This window comes from Gorilla gorilla, chromosome 12 (assembly GCF_029281585.2).
Source record: "Gorilla gorilla gorilla isolate KB3781 chromosome 12, NHGRI_mGorGor1-v2.1_pri, whole genome shotgun sequence".
Taxonomy (NCBI): Eukaryota; Metazoa; Chordata; class Mammalia; order Primates; family Hominidae; genus Gorilla; species Gorilla gorilla.
This window is the reverse complement of record NC_073236.2, coordinates 134,684,691-134,711,824: the sequence shown is the minus strand read 5'-3', so window position 1 is coordinate 134,711,824 and position 27,134 is coordinate 134,684,691.

Below are 27,134 nucleotides of genomic sequence, written 5' to 3'. Positions count from 1 at the left end.
ACTAGATAGCAACAAGATGTTGAGATTATAGATTTCGCTTTTATTTTCCCAATTTTATGTGCAAGTATACATGACTTCCATTATCAAACTAGATGCATACATGAGTTTTGCATGCATAGACACACATAGACGTACATTCACACACAAATACTACTTTTTCTTGTTATTTGGGGTTTTAGACTTTGATTTTGAGGTCGGATGTGGTGGCTCAGGCCTGTAATCCCAGCACTTTGGGAGGTTGATGCAGGTGCATCACTTGAGGTCAGGAGTTCAAGACAAGCCTGACCGACATGGTGAAACCCTGTCTCTACTAAAAATACAAAAATTAACCGAGTGTGGTGGCACATGCCTGCAATTCCAGCTACTTGGGAGGCTGAGGCAAGAGAATCACTTGAACCCGGGAGACAGAGGTTGTAGTGAGCCAAGATCTCATTACTGCATTCCAGCCTGGGCAACAAGAGCAAAAGCTATCTCAGGAAAAAAAACAAAACAAAAAATAAAACAAAAAAAAAAAACAAAAAAAACCTTTTACTTTGATATAATTTCAAACTTACAGAAAAGGTACAAGAATTGAACAAGGAATCCTAAACATCCTTTATGTATATTCACCAATGTTTGATATTTGTTTTCATTAGTTTACATCTCTTTCTATCTTATTATATATATCTATATATCTATAAACACATATACACACATACAGATGCATATACATATATATATGTATATACACACACATAGCTACACGTTATGTATGTTGTATTTCTGAACCATTTGAGGGTAACTTTAAGCCATTCTCACCCTGTGTCTCTAATTCCCTCTGATAATGCAGTGTGCATTTTCTAACAAGGGTTTCCCTCCTTATCAATAACCACAAACTTTATCATAAAAACCAGGAACTTAATATTAATGCAATAATAGGATACAATCCGTAGTCTGTCTTTAAATGTCATCAATTTTCCCAGCACTGTGCATCTTGTTCCTGGTCCGGGGTTCACTGGCTCTTCCTCCTTATTTCTTCCTTAATCTAGAGCCGCTCCTGGCAGAGACGTTTTCAGGTAAACACAGCAGCACATGTGCATCACTAGGCCCTCTTCCAAGGGACGACCTGCAGAAATCATACCTGTGTCCTGATGATGCTGCTTTGTATTTTTAAGTTTCTGGAATTTTTCTCTGAAATTTTCAGTTGCAGTCATCTAATTAGCTACATATGATGACCCTTTATCATTGCTTTTAAAATCCAGCCCCATGTTCTTCAGCTGGCTGTCATCACAAACCTTTTCAGCAGAATTTGTTGGATGACTGTCACTATTTCCAGAAATTATGACCACACTTAATGGTGAAAATAATTTTAATGTGTGACCTCCTAAAAAAGCAAAAATCATGCATTCTAATCAGACGTACAGAAGAAGAGAAAACTATTCCCCAAATCAGACCAGAGGTACCTTCCTAGGAGACAATTCCGGAGGTGATTCCTTCCCGTACTGAGCTATGACCCCTGCAACTCTATTTTTAACAATCTCATATGAATCTCTATAGATTACAGAAAATGTAGAAACCAAATTGTAGAAACTTAAGAATTATCAGAAAAATAATCTATGATGAATTCTTGTAATTTCAAATAATATTCAAAGTGCTGCTAACTTTATCTAAAACTTTCCAGTAATCCATAAATTACACTTCTTTTTTTCTTAATTTTTAGAGATTATTTTCCTGTCTTTATTTTCTTTTGCTTTATCTTCTTATTTATTGTCAACTAATGTTCTCTTGTGTGAAGAGTTATGATGCTTTGTAAGATAACAAAATGATTTTGGACCAAAGTATCCTATAGATAAATTATTAAATTAATGACATTACAAGAGACAACTCTGTTTTTGCAGTTGACTCACCAAATGCATTCAATATTTCTTGAATGTTCCCATCTGCACCGGGTGCTCTTGTCTGGTTGCAGGCATTGTTCTGAAGGACTTTCCTGGTACACACTATCTAGAAGTTGTAACATGACATGAGGCTTTTCTAAATACCTGAACACATCTACAGACTGTTATACAAATAAATTTTATGACGTTGGAGTAGCAGTTTCCTGTGACTTTACCAGGAAATACTTGCTCCTATATTCTTTGTGTACTGTGTAGGTTAGAATCCTAGTAATTTTCCAGACTCAGAAAAAATAATTTAAGCCATATGTTCGACAAATGTTTTCCGGACTCATAATCCTTGACCCGAGTCTACGTTTTATTGCTTCTGCAAACTGTCCAGGGGATATGACAGGTGATGGCAAAACATGTGAAAAATAGGATGAGTGCTTGGCGAATCCAAGAGCAAATCCGAGGAGGTAAAGAAACGCAAGCTCTGGGCATGGCACAGCTGCCATTTGTTTTCCCTCTGTCAAGTTAGTGGTTCCGGAAGTCATTTCAAAACAATAAACTTTTTGGCATGTTGCAAATAAATTTGCTTTTATCTACCACGCTGGTCATTCATGGTCTATTATTCCTTTCAGTGACAGTACATCATATTTTCTAGATTGAATCAATCCAGCCTGGTCTAAAAGGTGTTCTTTCTTCTTCATGCTTACCTGTTATTCTGATGAGGGCAACAAAAGGCCCAGTGTTTCAGCCAGCAGAGAGCAATGCTTACAGTGTGGAGGGAGAAAGAACTTGCCCCTCTTCCTCTTTCTCCTCCTCTTCTTTTTATCCTTTGTCTCTTCCTTACTTCAGCTCTCACTTCCTGTCTCCCTTTTTGTCTTTTCTCTATTATTGTAGATAGATCCAGCAAATGCCAAGTGCTTATTTGGTATTTTTTATTATAAATTCCAAGCAAGGTCAATTGAAATGATTTTGAGAGTTTTTTTTCAACAATGTTCAGCTGTTTGGTGTAAGAAGATAATTAAGTGGGCTCTGCATTGGAAGGTGAATACAATAATCAAAGAAATGAGTAAGGAAGTCAAACATGCTTTCACAGGAGTGGTTTATGTCCAAACCATGAGCTCTCAACTTGGGGCAGGAAGACAATGCAAATGTAAAGATGGCAAAAAGTGAGAGAATGAGTGGTTTGGAGATTGACGAATAGCTGGAGAAACCCAGCTGGAAGAGTAGGAAATGAGACTGAGAATGCAGGATTCTTCTCTTTTTTAATTTTTGTTAAGTTCAGGAGTACATGTGCAGGTTTGTTCCATAGGTAAACGTGTGCCATGATGGTTTGCGGCACAGGTCATATCATCACCTAGGTATTAAGCCCAGTGTCCATTAGCTGTTCTTCCTGGCGTTCCACCTCCTCCCCCTCCACTCTCCAACAGGCCCCAGTATGTATTATCCCCCACCATGTGTCTATGTGTTCTCATCGACAATGCAGGCTTCTTCAAGTGAACATTTAGAAATGCCCCAGCTACTGGTCATTCTAAGCTCTACTGAAAGTGGGTGGCTGAGGTTGAATAGAGGTTGACTATGAGAAGACCAAGAACCACAGAACCTCTGGTGTTGAGTGATTCATCATATAAGTACGGAAGTCACCAAGTGAATTTGATTTAGTCTGTGTCCTATATGGTTGCAGAGTTTGTCCATTACATAAAGCTGCCAGGACCTCCTAGCTTATCAAGTGCTACATTTGCTTCCTACCCACAGGAAGAAGCTCCATCTTCTAAACCTCCTGACCGTAGAGGTAAGTGTTCTTGTTTGCACAGAGTTGATGTATGGGTTAGTATATTTTGTTTGTCTGTCTGATCATGTTTAAGTTGTATACACTTGTCCTTTGCACAAATGTTCAAAAGAACATTACGTGCAAAATCAGAAAGATGCCTAAATTAATGCATGCCCTTCCCATCATAAAGTTGTGTATCTCACGTTAGCAAATCAAATTCATGATTGCAATGCTGTTTTTAGTCTGTTGTATTTAGATACACCCTGCCATTTTAAAATCATTTTTTGAAAGATTTTATTTTTAGAGCAGTTTCAGGCTCATAGCAAAGTTGATCAGGTAGTGCAGAGAGTTTCCATATGCTCTGATATAGTTTGGCTGTGTCCCTACCCAAATCTCATCTTGAACTGTAGCTCCCACAATTCCCACATCCCACGGGAGGGACCTGTTTGGGAGCTGATTGAATCATCGGGGTGGATCTTTCCTGTGCTCTTCTCATGATAGTGAATATGTCTCATGAGATCTGATGGTTTTACAAAGGGGAGTTTCCCTGCACACACTCTGTCTTGCTGATGCTAAGTAAGACGTCCCTTGCTCTTCTGCCATGATTGTGAGGCCTCCCCAGCCATGTGAAACTGTGAGTCAATTAAACCTTTCTTCCTTTACAAATAACCCAGTCTCAGGTATATCTTTATTAGCACAGTGAGAACAGACTAATAAATGCTCCCTGAACACTCAAAACCTAAACAAACTCTCCCCCACTATCGACATCCTGCACTGGAGTGGTACATTTGTTACAATGGCTAAGCCAACATTGATATCTTTTTATTCACTAAAGTCCATAGTTTACATTAGAGTTCATTCTTGGTATTGTACATCATATGGGTTTTGGAAATATATAATGTCATGTGTCCATCAGTATAGTATTATGCAGAACAGTTTCACTGCCCCAAAAGTCCTCTATGTTCTACCTACTCATTACTGTTTAGCTAATTATATTATGACGTAAAAAAAGAAAATAGCAAATGTTTATTGAGAGATCAAAAAAATGTCTTACATTCAAAGTGCAGAGTACTTTCACAATGGGACCTCATTTTCTTTGTGGCAGACATGGAGCCATGCCACCATGCCTCTCAGATCTCCCATCAAAGACGCACCTTCCCAGCTGTCTTTTCCATCAGGCTTGGCCTCAGCTGACAAGAGCATCCTCACCCAATAACATGCAGTTCTCAGGGGCCACTCGCATCCAATGACAGGTCGCAGAGTTTCATAATGGTCCAAACTATTCGGGACAACTGTGACAAGTAATTTCCACTCCAGAAACTCCATGTAAGGTTAGCTAATGTTTCGTCTTGTTCAAAGGGACATCCAACTTATCTTTCTGCTCAATTTGCCTCCTCTCTCCAGTGATCACCTCCAATAAAAATCCAAAACACTAATATCCCCCTCAGAGTCGGTTTCTAGAGGGTCCAACTTGTGATGTCTCTCAAGGCAGAGAAAATTGTGTCTTACTTTTCAGAACTAGTACAAGAGTAAAACAGGTTTCAGAAGATTCAAATCAAAGATCAAGGTACCTGCATTAGTGGAAGCAGGTATCTGAGCTTCTTAAAACATCTTCTAAGGAAGCCTACCTAGAGATCTCAGAGGTGAAGAGAAATCACCAACAGGCTGGCCTTAAAATCTCTCTTGCTTCTGCAGTAATTAATGGAGCTTGAGAATGCTGCAGAAGGTGAAAGAGAAAAGAAAAGGAGCAATGAAGGAGGGTGACGATGTTGCATATGGCCACACTGAGCCCCAAACCCTGAAAAGCTGATCTGCGCTCATCTCTCTTGTGTGTCCCATAACTTTGCCATTCTTGAGTTTTCAAAACATTCCATGAGAAGAAACAGCAGCACATTAAATATCTGAATTCTTGCTGTTTATTATTTATTTCTCTTTCAGCGGCAGGGTCTCACTCTGTCACCCATGTTGGAATGCAGTGGCACGATCATAGCTCATTGCAGCCTGGAACTCCTGGACTTCAGTGATCTTCCAGCCTTAGCCTTCCAAGTAGCTGGGATTATGAGCATGAGCCACCACGCATCAGGAATTGAATTATTGCTAGTTCTAAGACTGATAACTAATCCAAGAAGAAAAAAGGTTGTTTTCTAGATTAAAAGTATGTGTCCAAGGACTTGGAATACAATGATTTATAACTGTCTGGTACTTACCAGAAATAGACATTGAATATACAGTTAGTGAGGAAAAGCAAATCAGCCAGCATGGTACATCCTGTGGTTTTCTGCCATATGACTTACCAAAGGTGACTATGCCGGGGCCACAAATCCAAGGGGGCTTTCTGTGCGGGTACCACAGGCAACTGTTGAGTTTTAGGGAGTACTTCAGGACCCAGGTAATTCACAGCAACTCCTGCTTTAATTATCATGGTTAAAAGGCTACTCCTGAGATTTAAGGATGCATAGATTCCAGAAGAGCATCATTAGGCTAGCACTGTTTCACTGAAGTAAGTAATACAGATCCATGAATTGTCACATAAGTGGTAAATACGTAAAGTCAAGAGCCATTTATATGCTCACAAGACTTTATAGTCTGCAAAACAGTTGCAATGATAATAGTTTAAGCCCAGGTGAGAGCAAAACCCTATAAAAATAGACCACATAGACTGGCCTGTTAGCTGGGCACATGCCCAAATAAATGACTTAAATTACACCAAGCTATTCAACCTGAAAATCCAAATTCCAGAACTGCCAGGCTTTGACAGGTTAGAGTATTTTCAATATTCCAGCATTCCCTATTGAAAAATGCAAGTATTCCTCAATGACTCAAGACCCTAAGTCACTATATTCCCTTGTATGGATAGGGTGTCACTGTGGAATATACTGAAGCCATGCACATGTGTGTGTACACAAACACAGAGCAATTCGGTAAATAAGACAGAAAGAAAATGCCCCAGAATTGGGAAAAATCTAACACCCATTGAACAGTGTTGCCAGGAATCTAGGTCAGGAAGACTTGGCATCGGGAACTTGGAATCTACATCAGGAACATGATCAGATAAAGGTTGGTACTCGAGTTGCAAAAAGATGCAAGTGGATAGAAGCAGAAGAGCAAGGGGGAATCCAGGCATAGGCACAAACAACACGTGGACCGGCTCATGATCACAGCAAGGATTTTTACTTTCTTAGATGTTGCAAATATGTTGGTAAATCTATAAAGAATAATTAGCAAAAGTTGCAAATCATTCCCATAGGCTCATCTCAACCACAGGACGTGCAGTGAATGCTAATAGTGTGCTAGTCCAGCAAGCCTGCTCCTACTGCCCTTACTGCCCCTCTTACAAAAAGGAACACAGCAAAGATGAATGTAATTCTGGTCCATGGTTAACGGGCAAGAGCTCTGATCATTTTCCTAGTACAAGGTGTCTATCATTTTTATGTTTTAGTAAATGTTAAAGAAAAAGAGCACAACTTCATGTATATATAAACTATATTTATACTATATACACACACTGTGTATATACAGAGAGATAGTATGTACATATATACACGTTTATATAGATAGTGTGTGTATATATATATATATATATATATATATATACATGTATATACTATATATATGTGTACATTCTGGCCTTACAAATTAGGCACTTCCAGCCCCATCCCCACCCTACCCCACGGAGTTCTTTGCCAATGTGTTCTAAGGAGCAGTGCCTGTATGCTTATTTTGCTTTGAATGTATATGTGGGAGGGGGATCAGATGATAGAGTGACTTTGGTTAACCCAAGATGGCCAAGGCGTGGTCTGTTTTCCATATATACATACACTATTCGTTTGTGGTTTTTCTCTCAATGTCTAATACTAGTTAGAAGCATCCTAAGGATGATGATGATGAGCATAGAAGATAAGATGTTCCCTCTGCTCATTCTTTTGCAGGTTTTAACGTGTCATTTGCCCTACCCTTTGCAGTGGGGGTATATTATGTGAAGGATCTATAATGGCATGTTTCATAAGAGATGATCCTGCAAGCTTCTCACGTGTGAGCTGTTTTCATAACCTATTCTTTTACGTTGGTCACATTATTCTTAAGGAGATGCTTGTTAGAAAGATGGAAATGTGAAAGACACTTGATGCATACATTAAAGGCATGCTTTTCTCTGGATGCTTGCAATTGTATCTGCAGGAAGCACAATCTCATATGTACAAGAGAAAATGACATTGAATTCAGAGGTAGGCAGAGAGAGGTCAGAGCCCTTTGTATTTACAAGAACTGACAGCTTTAAAATGCACTGATTCCAGACCACACAAGAAAAGTGGACATCACGATTCACACACCAATTTTCCCAACCTGTCATTGCGGTGTTGGCTCTGGGGGCTGCAGTAAAGGCTCATGAGTCCAAAACGATCCTAGTTGTTCTCTTTCACTGTTGCTTTAAATAGCATGGCCTACCATGGCTGCATGACTGACTTTTAACCTCTTTGAGGTAGGAGAAATGACAAGCACATTCAGGAAGGTCTAGATAAGCAGGTTACGGAAAGTATTGTTTTATCTCTTAGAAGGGATGATTTGCTCACCAATCCAGAAGCAAAGTTCCAATAACAGCTGTTTACATGAATAGTTTGTGGTGCAGAAGTGACACTCGTGCCCAGGTGCAAGTCACAGGAAGACAGAAATGCTCGCTGTGGCTCACAGGTAACTGATGGCTGTATATTTAGAAAAAAACTCCCACTTAGCTCCTGGTTGTTTTTGTTTTCATAGCAGGAAAAAAAATCACTGGAATATAGGGATTTTGAAAGTAGGGAATTAAAATCAGAACCTTTGAATTGTGATATAGAAGAGGATGAACTAGGTTGTGTCTTAACATTTTTTTGTAAGAAAAAATGTATGTTTTAAGATCAAAGTAAGCCTTTGGCAATGAGACAAACATGAAAGAGTAATAGAAGTATTGACACATTCGGTGTAAGATTGTGTGTTTACAGCTCCTCGGGAGACCTGAGCAAGCCCACTGATATGATCAGGTTGGCTGAGCCTTCAGGGCAGGGGAGGCAAATTCTCCCCAGTCAATACGTGAGGTCATTTTGAGTTCTGCACACCATTGTCTTAAAAACAAATGGTTAAATATTCTGTGATTACCAAGGTTTCAGAACAGCATGCTCATATTTCTTAGGATTAGAAAACTCGTGCAAAATGTTAAACTAGTTGTGTTTTCTTTTCATCTTTTGAAGCTCATCTTCAGTGGAAGCAGCTTCCTCATCATTTCACATTAAGCTACTGAGGAAGGTTTACAGGAGGTCGAGGATGAAATAGCATCTGATGATCTTATTTTTTAAATGATCCATTGCTCCTTATGGAACAAGTAATAAGAAACCTTTAAGTGTGGACTATGCCTTGAGATAGCTCAGCTCCACAGGACTCTTAATATAGTTTTGGAAACCAAGGCTTGAAAAAGTTAAGCAGCTTTCCCAGGGTTGTGCAGTGAGCATCAGGGACAGTCTCCTGATGAGACCTCACCCGACGCACTGCTTCTTCCCAGTGTGCATGCAGGATGCCATATGGTGGGCCACTCCCAACACCAGAATATAAATGCCATCCCTGTCACTGGCAGGTAACTGCTTATCCATGAAAAGAAAGTGTTGTGGATTATCTAATAAATTAACTAACGATTAATGTTTAATATAAATTTAAGGTACATTTTAATTTGAATAAGTTGACATATTAATGAATAAATGAATGAAAACTTTCTTAATTAAAGTGTCAGTTTAAGATCCTAGTTATATTTTTAATGTGGTTAAGAAAACTGAACTATCAGGTCAGGCACAGTGGCTTACGTATGTAACCTGGCCACTCTGAGAGGCTGAGATGAGAATATCATTTAAGCCCAGGAGCTGCAGATCAACCTGGGCAACATGACAAAAACCCATCTCTATCAAAAAAAATACAAAAATTAGCCAGACATGGTGGCAGGCACCTGTGGTCCTACCTACTTGAGAGGCTGAGGTGGGAAGATCACTTTTGCCTGGGTCGAAGTTATGGTGAGCTGTGATCGCGTCACTGGACTCCGCCTGGGAGACAGAGTGAGACCCTGTCTCAAAAAAAAAAAAAAAAAAAAAAAGAAAGAAAGAAAAGAATACTAAGCTATCATGACTTTTAGTAGGTAGACTCACACAGGAAAAAATTAGAAATTGAAACACATGATTAGCCCCTCAGTGTTTACCTGTTACTGAACGAAATAGCACTGTCACAGAGTGATGGATAGGAATAAAAAAGAATGGCAAGAAGAGCAGGTACACATTCAATGTTTGCACTGGATATTGCAATATTAGGAAAAAATATAAAAAAATAGAGAAAAATCAATTATAGCCTTTCAAAGAACAAATATGTGAAAATGTAATACAAGAAATAAAAATAACAATGTGTTTAATAATAGATATCAGCATTATGGAAAATTTAAAATATAATTTTAAATGTGTACCAATATATTAACTTGGGATAATGTATTACTCCATTCTCATGCTGTATAAGGACATACTCGAGAGTGGATAATTTATAAATGAGAGAGGTAAAATTGACTCATAGTTCCACATGGCTGGGGAGGCCTCAGAATCATGGGTCAGGGAAAGTGAGGAGCAAAGTCAAGTCTTACATGGCAGCAGGCAAGAGAGCTTGTGCACAGTAGGGGAATTTCCATTTATAAAACCACCAGATCTCGTGAGACTTATTCACTATCATGAGAACAGTATGGAGGAAACCACTCCCATGATTCAACTGTCACCACATGGCCCTACCCTTGACACTTGGAGATTATTATTCAAGGTGAGATTTGGGTGGGTACACAGCCAAACCATATCAGATAATTATTACTTAGGTAAAAGGTTAATGTGTTCATAAAATATGGTACATTTATTCCCAGCTCCCTATCCAACCGAATGCCCTTGTGATTTTTTCCTAAAATCAAAACCTGTTAGTTTGGGGTACATAATGAATTTAGTTACTTAATAAAATAAAATCTTAAAGTTTTTACTTTTAGGCACTATTTGCACTTCAAATAATGTCAACACCTAAAGTCTAGGGGCTGAATTTATAATAATGCATTTCTAAGTCTCCTTGCACTAGGTGATGGAGAAAACTGGGGTACGGGAAGATTTCAAGCAGGAGTAACACACATGGCTTCCATAGACAATGTTCTATTCATTCCTAAGGCCATGCCCTGGTTCTAAGATAATATGTTAATATTTTCATAAATGGGGAAGAAAGAATATTTTCAAATATTTGGATTTTTCATCACCGATCTCCAGAACACCAGATCACCACACCCTAGACCTGACAAGGTGCCCACCATCCCACCATTCTCAAAATAGTTTTTCTATTGAGCTGCCCACATTGATTCTGAGGATACACCCACTATCATTTATCATTGTTTGTTACGTTTGGCTCTAAGTATTCTGGCTATGATGTCCTAGATGTGGTTTTCTGCATATTTGTTTTGTTTCAGGTATGCTGAGCTTCATGGATATCCACATTAGTGCCTTTAATCACAGAAAGGTAAAATTCTCATTATTTACAGTAGGCAAAATGTGTATTCAGAAAGTTGAAAGGAATCTACAAAACACGTCAATCACTACCTAATTATTTAATCTGTCTTCTCTTTTTTTTTTTTTTTTTGAAATGGAGTCTTACTCTGTCGCTCAGGCTGGAGTACAGTGGCACAATCTCGGCTCACTGCAACCTCTGCCTCCCAGGTTCAAGCAATTCTCCTGCTTTAGCCTCCTGAGTAGCTGGGATTAGAGGCGGGTGCCAACATGCCCGGAAAATTTTTGTATTTTTTTAGTAGAGATGGGGTTTCACCATGTTGGTCAGGCTGGTCTTAAATCTTTCAATCAACAAAGTGTTTTACTCTTCTTGCTGTTCTGTTTATTTTCCTTTTAAAATAGTAAATATGCCTTTGACAAGTTGGAAGGAGACATATGATGAAGTTTAACCCAGAGACTGGGGAGAGCATTTAAAAATCCTGGCTAAGGGATTGCGAACCAGCCTATTCAAGAAGGCTATTGATTCTGCACATTTACACGTTGGCTTCCAGTTTCTGACACTGCCTCTGTTCAGGGCTTTATCATAATACCAAGCAATTTACTCTCGTTCCTGTCCTGAGTCCCAACCACTCATCCTACCCCCATGTTGTCTGCCTCTGGAATACAATCTTAGGGGAGGGGCAGGCTGAAACAGATTGTGTGTTTAAATGTATTGGAAGGGAGCAAATGTAATTCTATGTAAAAGTGAAAATCAAACTCAAAGGAGAGCCAACATTGGCACCAAGGAAATGTATAACATGTACAGTCTGACAGGTAAGATATTAGACCATTTGTTCTTTACCAGGGGTGATTTCCTTCCCAAGGGAGACATGGCAATATCTACAGATGTTTTTGTTGTCATGACTGGATGTGGATGTGACTGGTATCTGGTAGGTAGACACCAGGGATGCTGCTAAACGTCTTACAACGCACAGACCAGGCCTCCATAACACAGAATTATCCAAACTAGAATGACAACAGGGTCATCATTGAGACCCCCTGATGTAGCAGAGGCTAAATGTGAGCTGAAACACTGTGACGAGTAATGCTAGAACATGGCAGGGACAATTGAAAAATGGAAAATGGCTGCGGACAAGGCAAGCTGGCTGAAATTTCATTCTAATTTCATGCTTTAGTTTTCTTACTTTTCAGAATGTATTATGGAAATTATGACTTCTTAAATCATTTTTAAAGAATTTCAGGGAAAAACATTCTTTCTGAGATATAGAGCTTTCTGTAACTAACTTTAATTGGTTCATTTCTGATTTTTCCATATCTTGTACATGTATCACTAGTATCATCTGAAATGAGTTTAAGTAGTATACAAATGGATATTCTATTTCATTTTAGTAGATAAGGAATGGTAAATGGTAGAAAAAACATGTCTATCACCTCAAACTTAACAATTTTTCTGATGACATAAAAATTTCAGAGTAAAAATTTTAAAGTAAAAAATATTAGGTTTAATTAAAGTAAATATTCTATGCTTCTAACATGTTGCACTGAGCCACATGTGCTCACTGAATACTTGCAAATGTGGCCAGAGACATGGTGACATAATAATATTTTCAGTATACCGGATTAAATAAATATCCTAAAAAATATAATCATTTATGTGTTTGACTTTTGAATGTAGCTACTAGGAAACTTAAAATTACACAACTGGCTTCTATTACATTTCCATTGGCAGGCACTGCTCTATACAATTTCAATAGAGCATCATGAAGATGGAACCTGAAAACCCCATGTTCAGGAACCACTGGTCTAAGTTCAATCATGTTGCAACACAAGTCATACAAACTCTGTCACCAGATGACAAGCCGTGCAATGGAAAATGGATCCCTGGGGCTGTCCCACTCACTCACTAACCCAGGATCACACAGGAAGCAGCCAGCAGTCCTGAAAGCAGGCATAATCGATCATTATTGATTGATTTGGGTGATTCTCAGAGAGCCAGTTACTTGATTCCGCTCCCAGCCCTGCTGAGATCTGTCCCAGTGACCAAGGCTTGCCCAGCCTGCCTCCAGCCCATCATTTTCAGGAGCTAATTTTCCCACCACCATCCAGAAAGTACCAAGACAGCCGATACAGTCTGAGCCCCGGCTCGGGAACTCTTCAGCCAAATGCTTTCAGTTTCCCTTGAATATTTTCTCTTATTGGCTGCCTCTGGCCCTTGACTAGGATGACTTCAGATCTTTGGGTCAAAACCCACACCTATTTGGGTTTGGAACTGTGGTTTGTGGTTTTCTAACCCAGCTGGCTCATTCTGATTCTTGGTTCTCTGAGCTGCAGAAATGAGTAGGAGCAGATGACAGCTCCAGTGTCATTAAACTAGATAAATAAATAAATAAATAAATAAATAAATAAATAAATAAATAAATAGAGCCAGCTACAGTGGCTCATGTCTGTAGTTCCGGGTACTGGAGAAGCTGAGGTAGGAGGATGGTTTGAACCTGGGAGTAAGCCAGGAGATTGCACCACTGCATTCCACCCTGGGAAACAGAGTGAAAGGAAGACAGTTTCTCAAATTAAGAAAAAAAGGACTGGGAAATGTACAAATGAGCAGTTCCATGGTGGGATAGCAATAGTGCAGAATGTGTTTAAAGAGATCAAACTTCTGTAAAGAATCAGATTGAGAAGGTTTTCTTCAGTGCCTTCAATGGATGATCGTGCTTTGCCTTGTTTTTTTTCAAATTATTGACATCTAGAAAATAATTTCATAGAATCCTTCACTGAAATAATGACCTAATAACATTTTTACTCTAAATTGGTGGTAATATGGCTTGATTGATTTAAAATGAATTTGAAGAGTTAGAGAGAAGGATAATTGTGAATGTCATGTTTTTTCTGCTGTACAAAATCCAACATGGCAAGTCACATTTATATCAGTCAGAGTTCATCAGCTCCTTAATAGACATATTCCACTTTCCATCCCCTCACAGGAAAGGTCACCTTTAATACTGAACACCAGGTTCGGAATCTCTAGCAAAATGCTGAGGATTATCTCATCCAAGTAACTCATTTCTCTCATGCCTTACAGAGAAGACTCTATAAATTATGAAAAGGAGCACTTTCCATTAAATAATAGTAAAATAAGCAGCTTCGCAGAAAAATTAGTGTAGACAAACAAATTAGTGCTTTTAATGAAAGAATTACAAGCTAGGCATAAAAGAAAATTGAAATACCTCTTTTCTCTTTCCTCATTTATAGGAAAAGCACCATTTACACTAGGAATAGCATTCTTAATTTTATGTCAAATTAATCAACTCACAATACAGGTCTTAATCACTGCCAGATGCACGTTTTAAACATTAAATGTTTTTATCCCCAATAATATTGTTGTTTTTAGACACAACAGTATTGTGTCTGAACTTAGGCAAAGAGAGTTGAGAAATGTTAGTATTTGTCTGCACTTCTGTACAATTGTGAATCCCAGCTGTCTTTAATTTTGCAAAAACAAAAAAAAATGATTTTTCTTTAAACCTACCCTAATCTTATCAAAGAAACGTAAGTGAACACATCATACAATGTTAGTATGGGAGGAAATATGGCCATTACCAAAAATTAATAAATAAAAAGTACGTAGTGCTTTGTTTAGTACTATTAAAAATTCACTTCAAATTTGGCCGAATGCCTTACATGATCTCTTAAAATGTTATTTTATTATGAATAACAATAATCTTAGTTACTTTTCTACCTGGAAATGTGTTTCTCCCTTTTTCTCAGGCATATGAAAAAGAACTATTAACATTTCCTTTCAGTTTATAAGTATTTGATATTTTTCCCAAATAAAATACACTAACACTTTTTTCAATAATTCTGGGCGAATGTTTATAACATTTAGTTCCCAATTTTCATTGATTTTGGATTCTCCTAGCACAAGCTCCAACTTTGTATCATAAATTTATGGATGAATCCTTCAGCCCTGTTTCTGGGGTTTGAACCACCTTTACCTTAGAGCAAGCCAGAATGATTTAATGATATTTTATGGTTTTGCACAGTTTCAGCAGCCTTATCTGCCGACCCTTCTGTAAACAGAAAGCCAACTTCAGCATGTACACACAGTAGCATTAAGTCACTCAGCTTCTATTTTTTTCTTCCTTTAGAAGTACCTGTTTACTCTTATTCAGCTTAATATGAATAATTGCAATTAAAACACACAGAGTAAACACCACATTACAATGATTGCCCATACCCTGAAAGCTGAAAACTAGTCTTACGGTGAAATTCAGAAGTAAGGGACACAGACCTTGCATCTTCCCATTGTTTGGATTAATCAACTCCATTCTCCTTTACGCCATCTTTCAGTTTGCATGGCCAGAGGAGACATATGCCTGTCCCCAGGATGTACCTGTCCCTTAAACCAGAGAACTTGCCTGGAGCATCCCCGGGCATATATCTGATCCAAGCACAAAGAGGCATGAGGATGCCAGTGTGGAAGCCTGCCCGTGTCAGGGATTGATGGGCATTTCACCTGTTAATGTCCAGGGGCCTTTGTGCATCTCTGGGTTCATGTAGTATTTATTGTAGATGCTCGCATTTCTCTTCTGTGATCTTCACACCACATGTACAATGAGAAACACATGCCCTGCAAGAAAAAGATCCCCAGGTAGTTTTAAATATAAGTCAGTAGAAGCAAGCTAGGAGGGGAGGGGATAGGAGGAGCTCCAGGAAGTGCTTTCCGGGGAGTCCAGAGACTAGAAGACACGAGCAGAGCAGCAGCTCTAGCCCCTCCTTCAAATGAGAGCTGTCAAAATGAATGCAGTCTTGTCTTTGCCCCAGAGAGCCCTGGGTTTTGCTTAATATGGTTCTCCTCCATCTGCCTACTCACTATTAATGTAAAGGTTGCTGCATGTGACATTCCCAGGCTCATCTTGATATATGTGCTCAGGAGATTTCTCTGGGGTCTAGACTGGGGAAGTCAAATTGCATAAAAGTAAAATCTCAAGGGTGTTCAGTCTTTAAATTGGTGAAGGGGATGTATCAACAATAAGCTCTAGAAATTTTCGAAATTTGTCTTGCGATACCAGAACAATGCACATTTACTCACATCCCAGCTACCTTTAAGGGCAGAATCTGTGTACGATGTCTGCTCCTATCAGATGTTCAATATATCACCTGTAACTTTTTCCCTCTCTAGTATCCTAACTATTGCAAGTGCACAACAGTAGCATCTTCCCTATCAGGGGTGACAAGGGAATTGGCTCATTAGCAGGGAATACACGTTCGTCTTCAATAAAGGATCCCTTTCTCTCAACATCTTTATCAATTAAAGGGGAGCAGGGGAAATAAAGCAATGCTTCAGTTAGACTTCAGGTGTTTCTAATAACTGTGGCAATGAAGCATAAGTATGAAATTGTAGAAGGAACTGATTCTGAAACACTCCCAGAAAAATCATAGAACGCCAAGTGGAATTGTACAGCACAGTGAAAGCAGGTGTTTGGCTGTCCCATCCCTGTTGTGTACACGCTATTCACACAGGCATGTGTAGGTATTTATAAACACAGATACGCAGTGTCTTAAGGCATTTGGGTGCCACATTTTATAAATTTCAGTAGTGAGCATTCAACGCTGGGACTGGCTGGAAGGGAATGAAGTCAGGGCCAACGTCATCTTTGGATTCAGATGCCAGGTGCAGCACAGCTGCTTGCGACTCAGTTCCTTGCTGCCCCCAGGCCCCTATGCCAAGGGAAGACCACCTGAAGATTGCGACGGGCCATCCTTTCGACTCGGCCTCATGTGAATATTGATTTCCCTTGCTGCCTCTTGAAACTTCTGCATCAGGAATTACAACTTAGCAGCTCACTCAAAACCCAACTTTGAAATTCAGCACCCTAGCCAGGAAAAACTATCTTCCTTTATCTTTGGTTTTCCTCAAAGTTAAAATCAGTGCCAAAGCTTTACTTGAGCTCAAGTTCACCCCTACGTTCAAAATAACAGCTTTCCTTTTCCCCTCATGTGAATCACTGCAACACAAGCCCAGGCTCTTGTATGAATATTTCAGCAGCTAAAGTGTTGCTGGCAGCAAAACATGCAATTCATAGGCAGGAGACTGTGAGTCCCTCTTGCACCAGAGAAGGAAGGATGCATTTCATCTCAGTCCAAAAATAAAGGAAATACAATCTCTTCCTCTAGAAAGTTGACTCGAATATTGAATATCATAGGATCTTGTGAATCTAAGTGGCTGTTATTCCAAAAAGCGGGTTCTCTGTGGTATGAGTCATTCTCCAACATAAATGAAAAAAAATTTCTTTAGAATAAAAGTAGTTTAAGTGAATTTTCAATTATTGCTTAGTCTAAAAGAACCCTGCCATATATCTAAAGCAATAATAGAATGACATAGTCCCCCAAATGCCTGCTTGAAATTTCTGTTATGGAAAATGTATGTATGGCCTAGGGAGAATGCCCTAATTTTCTTAGTAATTAGATGCAGAGACATCTAATTATTTGTCAGCCAGTGGATATAATTCCATTAGTCAGGGACAATATGGAGATAACAAGAAAAATATAGGTCTTTAAGACTTATCTTGTGAATTTAATTAATTTTGCCCTCCTAATTTGGTTTATGATGAATTTGTCTACTGAAAAAGTAAAAAAAAAAAAAAAAAAGCAGGTTAGATATTTTTAAATTCCTACACTTTCTATTTAAAGTGATTTGTTTCCAGAGTTAAAAATTTTTTAAGAATTTAAGTGTAAGGGTAGTAAGATAAAACTATTAAATATCAGGTTCCTGCTATGTGCTAGATCCTGAATAATGCTTTCTCACGTATATTACTTCCTGTAACCTCGACAACAGACCCAGAGAGCAGAGATTTGTATGGAGGTCCGTGTCCAACTGCAGGTTCATTAGGAAAATTACTTCTTATTCTTTCTGCAAATATATTTATTGTGTCTCTCCTAGATACTACTTGGTAATATGGGAACAACATTGAATAAGATGAATAGTTTCTTACTCTTGAACAAAAATTTCGGGAACTTAAGACAGTCTGTTAAAAATGTCAAATCTTTATCAATTTATAGCCAGAAAATACCAGAACTAGAAAGAACTTCATAACCAATACAAAAGCATATTGTATGTAATGGTGTGGTTGGGCACATACCTCACCAGATATTAAAAAAAAATACTCTTCAAGTAATAATTTAGTGCTAGTATATGGAGAGAAAAACAGAGCAATGGACCAGCTGAAAGTTCAGACACAATCCCACATAGGTATTAGGATTGAGTAAGCATTTCAATCAGAAGGCAAAAATAATAGTTAAGAAGTGATATTAGAAGAACATCTAAGCAACCTAAGAGAAAAGGTGATACTTTTTTTTGTTTTTAAAGACAGTTTCACTCTGCCACCCAGGCTGGAGTGCAGTGGTGAGATCTCAGCTCCCTGCAACCTCCACCTCCCAGGTTCAAGCGATTCTCCTGTCTCAGCCTCCTAAGCTGGGATTACAGGCACATGCCACCATGCCTGGCTAATTTTTGTGTTTTTACTAGAGATGGGATTGCACCATGTTGGCCAGGCTGATCTTGAACTCCTGACCTCAAGGCCTGAGACACTGCAACCAGCCCAAGAAGAGGTTATAAATCTTAATTGCTATCTCACTGCTTATATAAAAACAGAAGGTAGCTAGATCAATGATTTTCACAGTAAAACGTTAAAACTCTAAAAACACTTCAGAAAAATAGTGGATTGGTACATGCTCTTATTGAAGAAAGTTCAAGTAGGACCAAAAAAACCCCATAAAAATAATGATAAATTTGGCTATATAAAAATTGCACCAACTAAAAACATTATGAAGGGAAGGCTTAATTTTCATTATGTGGAGAGAAAATGCAGAAGTAAGAAAAAAGATCTAAATGTACACAACTCAAAAAAAAAAGTGGTAAAACACTGAAGTATGTATTTCATACAAATAAGGAAAAATAAATGTCTTATAAATACCTGGAAAGCTGTAAAACAACACTCATGCTTATGAAAATGTAAATAAAAGCAAATAATTTTTCCACAGAAAATCAGAATTGGTAAGACATCACTTTCATATATTTTAGGTGGGTTTGTATTTGGTATAGAGGCTTTGAAAAAAAAAAACAGTGTTATCTATTAAAAATAAAGTGCACATGCTTTATAAAGTTTATCTTTTATTTTTAAGGGTTTTTAAAATCCATTTTAGAGTAGGAAGAACATGAAAACCCTACAAAATTCAGAAGGAATAAAAGTGACCTTCGTCTTGTAGTTTTTGTTTTCTTCCAACCTTACAAGTAATCTCTGCTCATATAAGCACATACACTTGAATTAGATCTTCTACACAAGTGAGAATATTCTTTTTGTAACTTATCATGAAGATATTTCCATATCTATTTATTTTAATCTGTGTGTTTTCTTGTTTGCTCATTTTAAAGGCTACATTAATTTTAAATCTGTAGATTAACCTCATCTAATTTAATGCATGGTTAAGTTGTTTCTAGTCTTCCTTATTACAAACTAACTCTATGGCATTTTGTAATGCATTAGCATATTTGTAGGGTCAATTATTAGTCATAGAACTGGTGATCCAAAAATACGTATATTTTACTTTTGATAAATATTGCTGAATCTATTTTGACTACCATATGTGCACGTAAAATGTTTGTACCAAAAGGTCCACTGCAGCATTATTGTGTTAAATAAAATGAATATTATGAATAATTAACCAATAAATTTTATAACATAAAAAGGATAAATTATTGACAAAAACACAACTCACTTGAACTGACTTAAGAAGAAATGAAAATTCTAAGTAACACTTCCTAAAAAAAGAATTTAGATTTGTAATTTTTTTTAAGTTTCCAGAAATAAAACTCCAGGTGCAATTTGCTTAATGTTTAGTGCTACCATAAATTTAAGAAAAACATAATCTTTATACTACAAATATTTACTCAGAAAATAGAGGAAGAACAGTTGCTTCCATTTTTAGGACAACATAAAGATAACACCAAACCCAATAAATCTACTATAAAAAATGAATAGTCATCATAAACAGAAACAAAAATCATAATCTGCAACAGAAATGTGTAATACAACACGACCAAGGGGATTACATTTGCATTAATATTTAACAATCATTGAGGCCAGGTGCTGTGGCTCATGCCTGTAATCCCAGCACTTTGGGAGGCCAAGGTGGGTGGATCACAAGTTCAGGAGTACCAGACCAGTCTGAACAATGTGGTGAAACCCCGTCTCTACTAAAAATACGAAAATTAGCTGGATATGGTGGCACGCACCTGTAATCCCAGCTACTCAGGAGGCTGAGCCAGGAGAATCGCTTAAATCCGGGAGGCAGAGGTTACAGTGAGCCAAGATTGTCGCACTGCACTGCACTCCAGCCTGGGTGACAGAGTGAGACTCCATCTCAAAAGATTAAATAAATAAATAAATAAATACTATTGAAATAATTCACTACATTATCAAAGTGAAGAAAATGATAATTTCAACAGATGCAAAACAATAATAACATTGGAAAACACTGAATACTTCTCTAAGATTAAAAGCTTTCCAAAGACTGGGGATAGAAAGATACTACCTTTCTCTGATGAAGCACATCTAGGGAAAATACACATTTATTTGCGATATACTAAATACTTTCCCGTTAAGATGAAGAAGCTTTTTTCACGAGAGTTTCTGTCAAGCCAAATATTTAACTTAGTTATTATACCTGGCACATTGTTCTAAGGGATAGTGTTTCATGTAAGAATATATTTGCATTTACTTGGTGTTTACTAAGAGGTCTTGTGGTGTGGAAAAGAACAGACATGTCTAAGGGAGGGCAGAAGCCCAATTGTGGTAGTCAGCTGTAGGACTTCTGTGAGAGAACTGTGCACAGAGGTGAAAAACCCAGGTAAACTGAGCCTGGTTTAGCTGAAGAGCCTATGGGTTGAGGCAGGGGTTGTTTCTGGGGTTAGAGTCAGGGCTGTTACTGGAGCCCATTCTAGCAGAGTTACTCTAAGTGTGGACACCAGAGCCTCGTGCATCAGTTAAAAGAGTTGTTTTGCCAATTTGTGCCATATGAGGAGGCCCAGTTTAACCTGCTGGGAGCTCCTCTTACAAAGCACATCGAAAAGCCAAGAAGGTCATCCTCCTTTTCTCTTCAATGCAACTGCAGAATTGCCAAGACCTGAGTCGCAGGCAGGTGCCTCAGCAGGGGCCTCAGAGCAGATGCAGGCTCCAGGGTGACCAGTGTGGAGGGCGTCGTGCCCATCAGAGCTGAGCTGGGGGAAGCACAGCAAACAGAATGTTGTTTTTTATGTGGCAAAAATGATCTCTATGGACATGTCCGTACAGGGTCAGTAAGTGGTAGATGGGGGCGACAAAACCGGTCTGTCATATCCCTTACAGGTTAGTGTTCTTTCTTTGGGAACAGTTTTGCACCAAGCAGTTTCCGGGTCTTTACCTGGAGGGGCTGCCAGGTGAGTGCTGAAGAGATGTTAAGGCAGGCAAGCATTGCCCCACCTGGGCACTTTTCATTGACGGCTTCCCAAGCGTCACCCTAAGACACAAAAACGACACTGAACAAAACAGTTTCACTTCACAAAGAAAACTCTTTGTCTCTTTGTTTTTCCTTCAGTAACCAAGCTGTTGTTATGGCACAACTTACTAAAGGGAGGCGGCCCTTGTCCTTAGCATGACACACTAGTTTGTTATCCGTGGACTCTTCACAGAATGTGGAGTCCGTGAGTTTAGGCGTGGGCAGCTCGCCCACGTCCACATCAGCCGTGACCATCACGTTGTCACCGAGAGCTGCAGCTTCCCCCTCCTGGATCCTGTAGGACAACAAGCACGCCTCTCCTCTCCCAGAGGTGGGGCCCATGTCCCTCAGGGAGAGTTGCTGTTCCATCTGTGCCAATGAGGTGGTGACCCGAAGTGGAGACTCAATAAACCTAAAACAGCTGTCTCGCACGCAGTGGTGCAGGCTCTGAGAGGTGCATTTGGTTTTGACCCAGTCCTCTGTGGCCCAGTGTCCGTGTGTCTCTGAGAGCTGTCCTGGCCCACCAGTGGACTCATCCTAAAACAGAGCAGATTTCTGTCTATTCTGTCCTCTGCTGGGAATGCCCATGGAACATTCTGGGAAATGTCTTAAACAAATGCTCACATCATAGACTTTTAAATTGGAATATTTTTTGTTCTTTTTTTTTCTTACTTTTTATGTGTTCATTTTTTTTTCTAGTTTGCAAAAGCACTATATTTGTTTTAAGTAAAAATGTAAAGGGCTGTGGAAGACTCTCCTCGTTGCCTTCCCTGCAGTCTTCCCCTCCCTCCACCCTCGTTTCCCCACTGCCAAGTTCTGCTTCCCACGGCAGACTCTGCAAAAATCCATCCTCATTTTCTCAGCCTTTCTTGGACAAAGTGGTTTGAAAGCTGAAAGGAATACTGCTGAGGAGTTTTTGGCTTTTGTCAAAGCCTTGAGAGGGAGAAAGAGAAAGACAAGCAGAGAAAGAGAGTGAGAGCGCCCTCTCTGCTTTTGGACATCATTACATAGGATGGTGTATTAGGATTCTCCAAATAAATAGGACCAATAGGATACATAGCTATATAAGAGGAGATTTATTATGGAAATTGGTTCCTATGATTATGGAAGCTAAGAAATCCCACAATCTGTCATCTGCAACCTAGGGAACCATGAAAGCTGGTGGTGTAGTTCCCTCCGCGTCTGAAAATAGGGAGGGAAGGTGTAAGTCTTAGAATCTGAAGGCCAGAGAACCAGATGCTCCAATGTCCAAAGGCAGGAAAACATGGATATCAGAGCTCAACCGGAGAGAGCAAATTCACCCTTCCTTTCCTTTTCGTTCGATTTGGGACGTCAACAGATTGGATGATGCCCAGCTGCTTTGGCGAGGGTGATTTTATTCAGTCTACTGGCTCACTGCTAACCTCTTTCTGAAGCACTCTCACAGACACACCCTTAAATTATGTTTTACCAAATACTTGGGCATTCCTTAGACCACTCAACCTGACACATGCTATTAACCATCACAGATGGGATGTCTGGAGAGGGTGGTTACTTTGAAACCACGAGAATTGTGAGGGAACAACGTGATGATGAAAGTCAACAGGCAGAAAAGGTCAGAACAAAATTCTTTGGAGTTAATCACTTTGTTAGGGTTAAGCTATTTCTATTTAGGTAATCTGTTGCATGCAACTGAAAGCATTCTAATTGATTCACGGGTTCACTGTAACTAATGACATACTGCAAAGATTAAAAAAAAAAGGTAAAAAAAAAAAAACTCTACCCAAACCCCCAATCCTATTTCTTTAAGGATGCTGATCTTATATCCTACTGTATAGAATTCAATAGTTGTCTCTATTTTCCTTCAAACATATATATCCATATATACATGAATATATGGATTTGTCTCACTTGTTCTTATGAAACAGTACTATTCTATACACATTATTCTGAAATTTGCTTTCTCAGTTTATATGGCTATGCCTCAAGGTCAACAAATACAGAGACAATCAATTTTAAATACCTGCATACAATTCCATCCTACAAATTTAATAGAGATGAACACGTCTTCAAGCATTTCCCCAGTGACAGACAGTAAGGTTGCTATAGGTTAGGCCTCTGCAAATATTGCTGTAACAAATATTGTTATGCAGACATCCTTATATCCAATAATATCTATAGGAGTGTTTCCCAAGAATGGTATTGCAGAATCAAAAGCGTGCATTTTCAATTTTAATAGTTACTGACTTTAAGGAGACAATACTCAACAGAATGGAACACCATCATATTCCTGGATTATATAGATATGTTTGTGAGTACCAAGGGCAGAATCAATCTGTTCCTTATATTATTTTCACTATCTCCTTGCAAACACTAGCATATAATAACTATTACAATGACTATACCTATTGCTATTAGTCATCATCATGTATTACCTTTTTTGAATCAACCACCAAAATAAATTTACTTTCAAAATTTACAATAAACTTATTAGTAGCTCTCCATTTTAAAATGTCCAATGTCGCACAGCTAATAGGAAGTAAACCCAACATTTCAGAACAATTCTCTCCTCTGTCAGCGCTCACTCTTCCCTGATGAGCTGCCTGTGCTCATATGCAAATGAAGCACTATGGATATGAAGCCATCATTTTCCCCTCCCTTAAGAAAGGCCACCTCCCACACCAAATACTAAAGATAGATCAATGTCTTAAGAGGAATGGACTAAAAACTGAAAGAAATGCAGTTTAGCATAATGAAAGAACATTGGATTCAAAGATAGGAATCAAACTTTAATTCCAGGCTCATAAGCAAGTAGTTATTGAAAACTGCCAATCTTCCCTTTCACATACATGCGTAATTATATACATACAGAAATGTACATAATTACTTCCTTATTTGGAAAATGTAATGTAATTTGGAAAATGTACATAATTATACTTTTCTGACAACCTCCTGAGGTTGCTATGAGAAAAAATTGAGATCACACATTTAGAAGAGCATTGTAAATTACAGTGCCAAATTAAAAGAAGATATATTATTTCTGTTATTCTCTCAAATTAATTTAATTTTAAATTTAGTACACAGAAATATCTTCCAAACAAATTATTGGATATATTAATATGATGCTATTGAGCGATCATGTTATTGTGTTATTATATATGTTGGTTTCCAATCAATCACAACTCCCTTACTCTGAATTTCTCTCAAAATATTTTTCTCATTGAACATCCTAGAAGTATTTCAGAGGGATATGTTGGACTCTGTCCGCAGCAATACTGTTTCATAGAATGCAATAGTGAATTCTACCTGGCCATTTATTAAAAACAATCTTCTGAAATGAAATTCAGTGAAGGTATTTTCTGAAGGACTAGACTAGTAATATCAAAGCATACAAAATTTTAGTGAATTGGCCTGAGGCAAGAACAACATAAATACTTGGAAGCACAGAATAAATCATCTCCTGTGCATAGAAGTAATGTAGATTAATATATTTCAGAAAATATATATTTACCTTCTTCAATGTGAGAGAGACAGACAATATTCTATGAGATCAGCTCTCTCAACCAAATATTTGGTGAAAGGATAGGTGGAAGGCAATTTTGGAATCATCCTAAACCTCAATGTTCTTATTTGAATTATATGATAAAATGGTTACTTCAATCTGGTGGAAAGGATTAGTAAAAGATGATATATTTTTATTATTACTATTTTGGCTGCTGTCACAGAACAGCTATTTAGCAAATAGTATCCTTATTCTCTTATTCACAGAACAGCTATTTAGCAAATAGGATCCTTATTTTCTTATTCCCTCTATGTAATGTGCAACTCATAAATCATCATGTACTACTTGTTATTATCAGCATGATATGCTTACAATCTATAATCTAGGAAAGCGTTTTCAGACCTTGAACACCATGTTTTTTACTTAGATGGAAGTTGTGAACAAATTTTCTCTGTTTAATATTTTATTTTTGACTTAGAAAGGAAAATTATTAGCTTCACTTTAAGATTAAATGAAAGAACTGAGAAGCCCAGCAATAACAGACTTAGGTAATGAAATAAGATGAAAAATGTTACATTTAACTCCAGTGCCCTTGTATTTATTAAATATTGCAATATTTGGTATAGAAAATTCAACATTAAAAGCTATAAATCTTTTGAAAGAATTAACTGCTAAGGTAGCCAGATGTATTGATTTTTGTTTATTTGCTTTTTCCGAGGGGTTTCAATGGTTTCTTTCTTTTTTTTTTTTTTTAGACGGAGTCTCAGTCTGTTGCCCAGGCTGGAGTGCAGTGGCACAATCTCGGCTCACTGCAACCTCTGCCTCCCAAGTTCAAGCGATTCTCCTGCCTCAGCCTCCTGAGTAACTGGGACTACAGGCACACGCCACCATGCCCAGCTAATTTGTGTATTTTTAGCAGAGATGGGGTTTCACCATATTGGCCAGGCTGGTCTCGAACTCCTGACCTCGTGATCCACCTGCCTTGGCTTCTCAAAGTGCTGGGATTACAGGTGTGAGCCACCACGCCCCGCCTTAGTGGTTTATTCTTATTTACCACATTGGGTATTGTGCTTTCCCGTGAATAGCGATCAAAACAGCTTGATTTGCATACTTTCAAAACTACCTGGATGAAACTAATATGATTTTAATTTACTAACAGTTTAAATTCTTCTATGTGAAATAAACTTTTAAAAAAACAAATACAAAGGACAAAGAGTTGAAAGCAGTCAACTGGCCGTGGTGACCATGCAAGCCTCACCCTCCACATTTCTCCAGATGCTCACTTGCCTAAACACCACTTCTTCCCCGTGTTCCTCACCTCTATACTCTTTCTCTCACAGATGCTAAAAACCTTATGAAGTTTATCAAAAGTTGATACTACATCTTTGCAGCCCTGGGTTAGATATTGACAAAATTAAATTAAATATGTTTCGATTTATAAATGATTATAGATGACTGAAAGAATCAAAATATTTTTTTAGTTAAATTCCTCCTTTGAAGAAGTTAATGCAAACCTTATAATACCAGGCTTGCAAAACAGATAAAAGAATAAGTATCTCCATAGATTGCCTAAGGTAGAACGACCAGGTCATGTTTCTGTGTGACTTTCATACAACATCCCGAAAGCTCTTAAGTTTTTATTTCCTGTGATTGAAATGATCAGCACTTGATAAAGGAAACACACTTTGAGTCTAATGGTGCTGATATCGCTCTTCCTGGAGTTAACTATAAAAGCCGACCACTAAGAAGCCACAGACTGAAACTTGCCCTCAATAAAAAAAAACAATAAAAGCAACAAAAATTAAACTTTCTTCAAGAGCCCTGGAAATCTTTTTTAAAATACTGAAATGGAGCAATGGAGCAAAGTAAGAGATTACTTTGGAAGTCTCCTGCCCTCTTTTTTATTTATTTTTACTTTTATGGAACTTTGTATCCTTCCTTGTTCTTCCAATTACATAGCAATA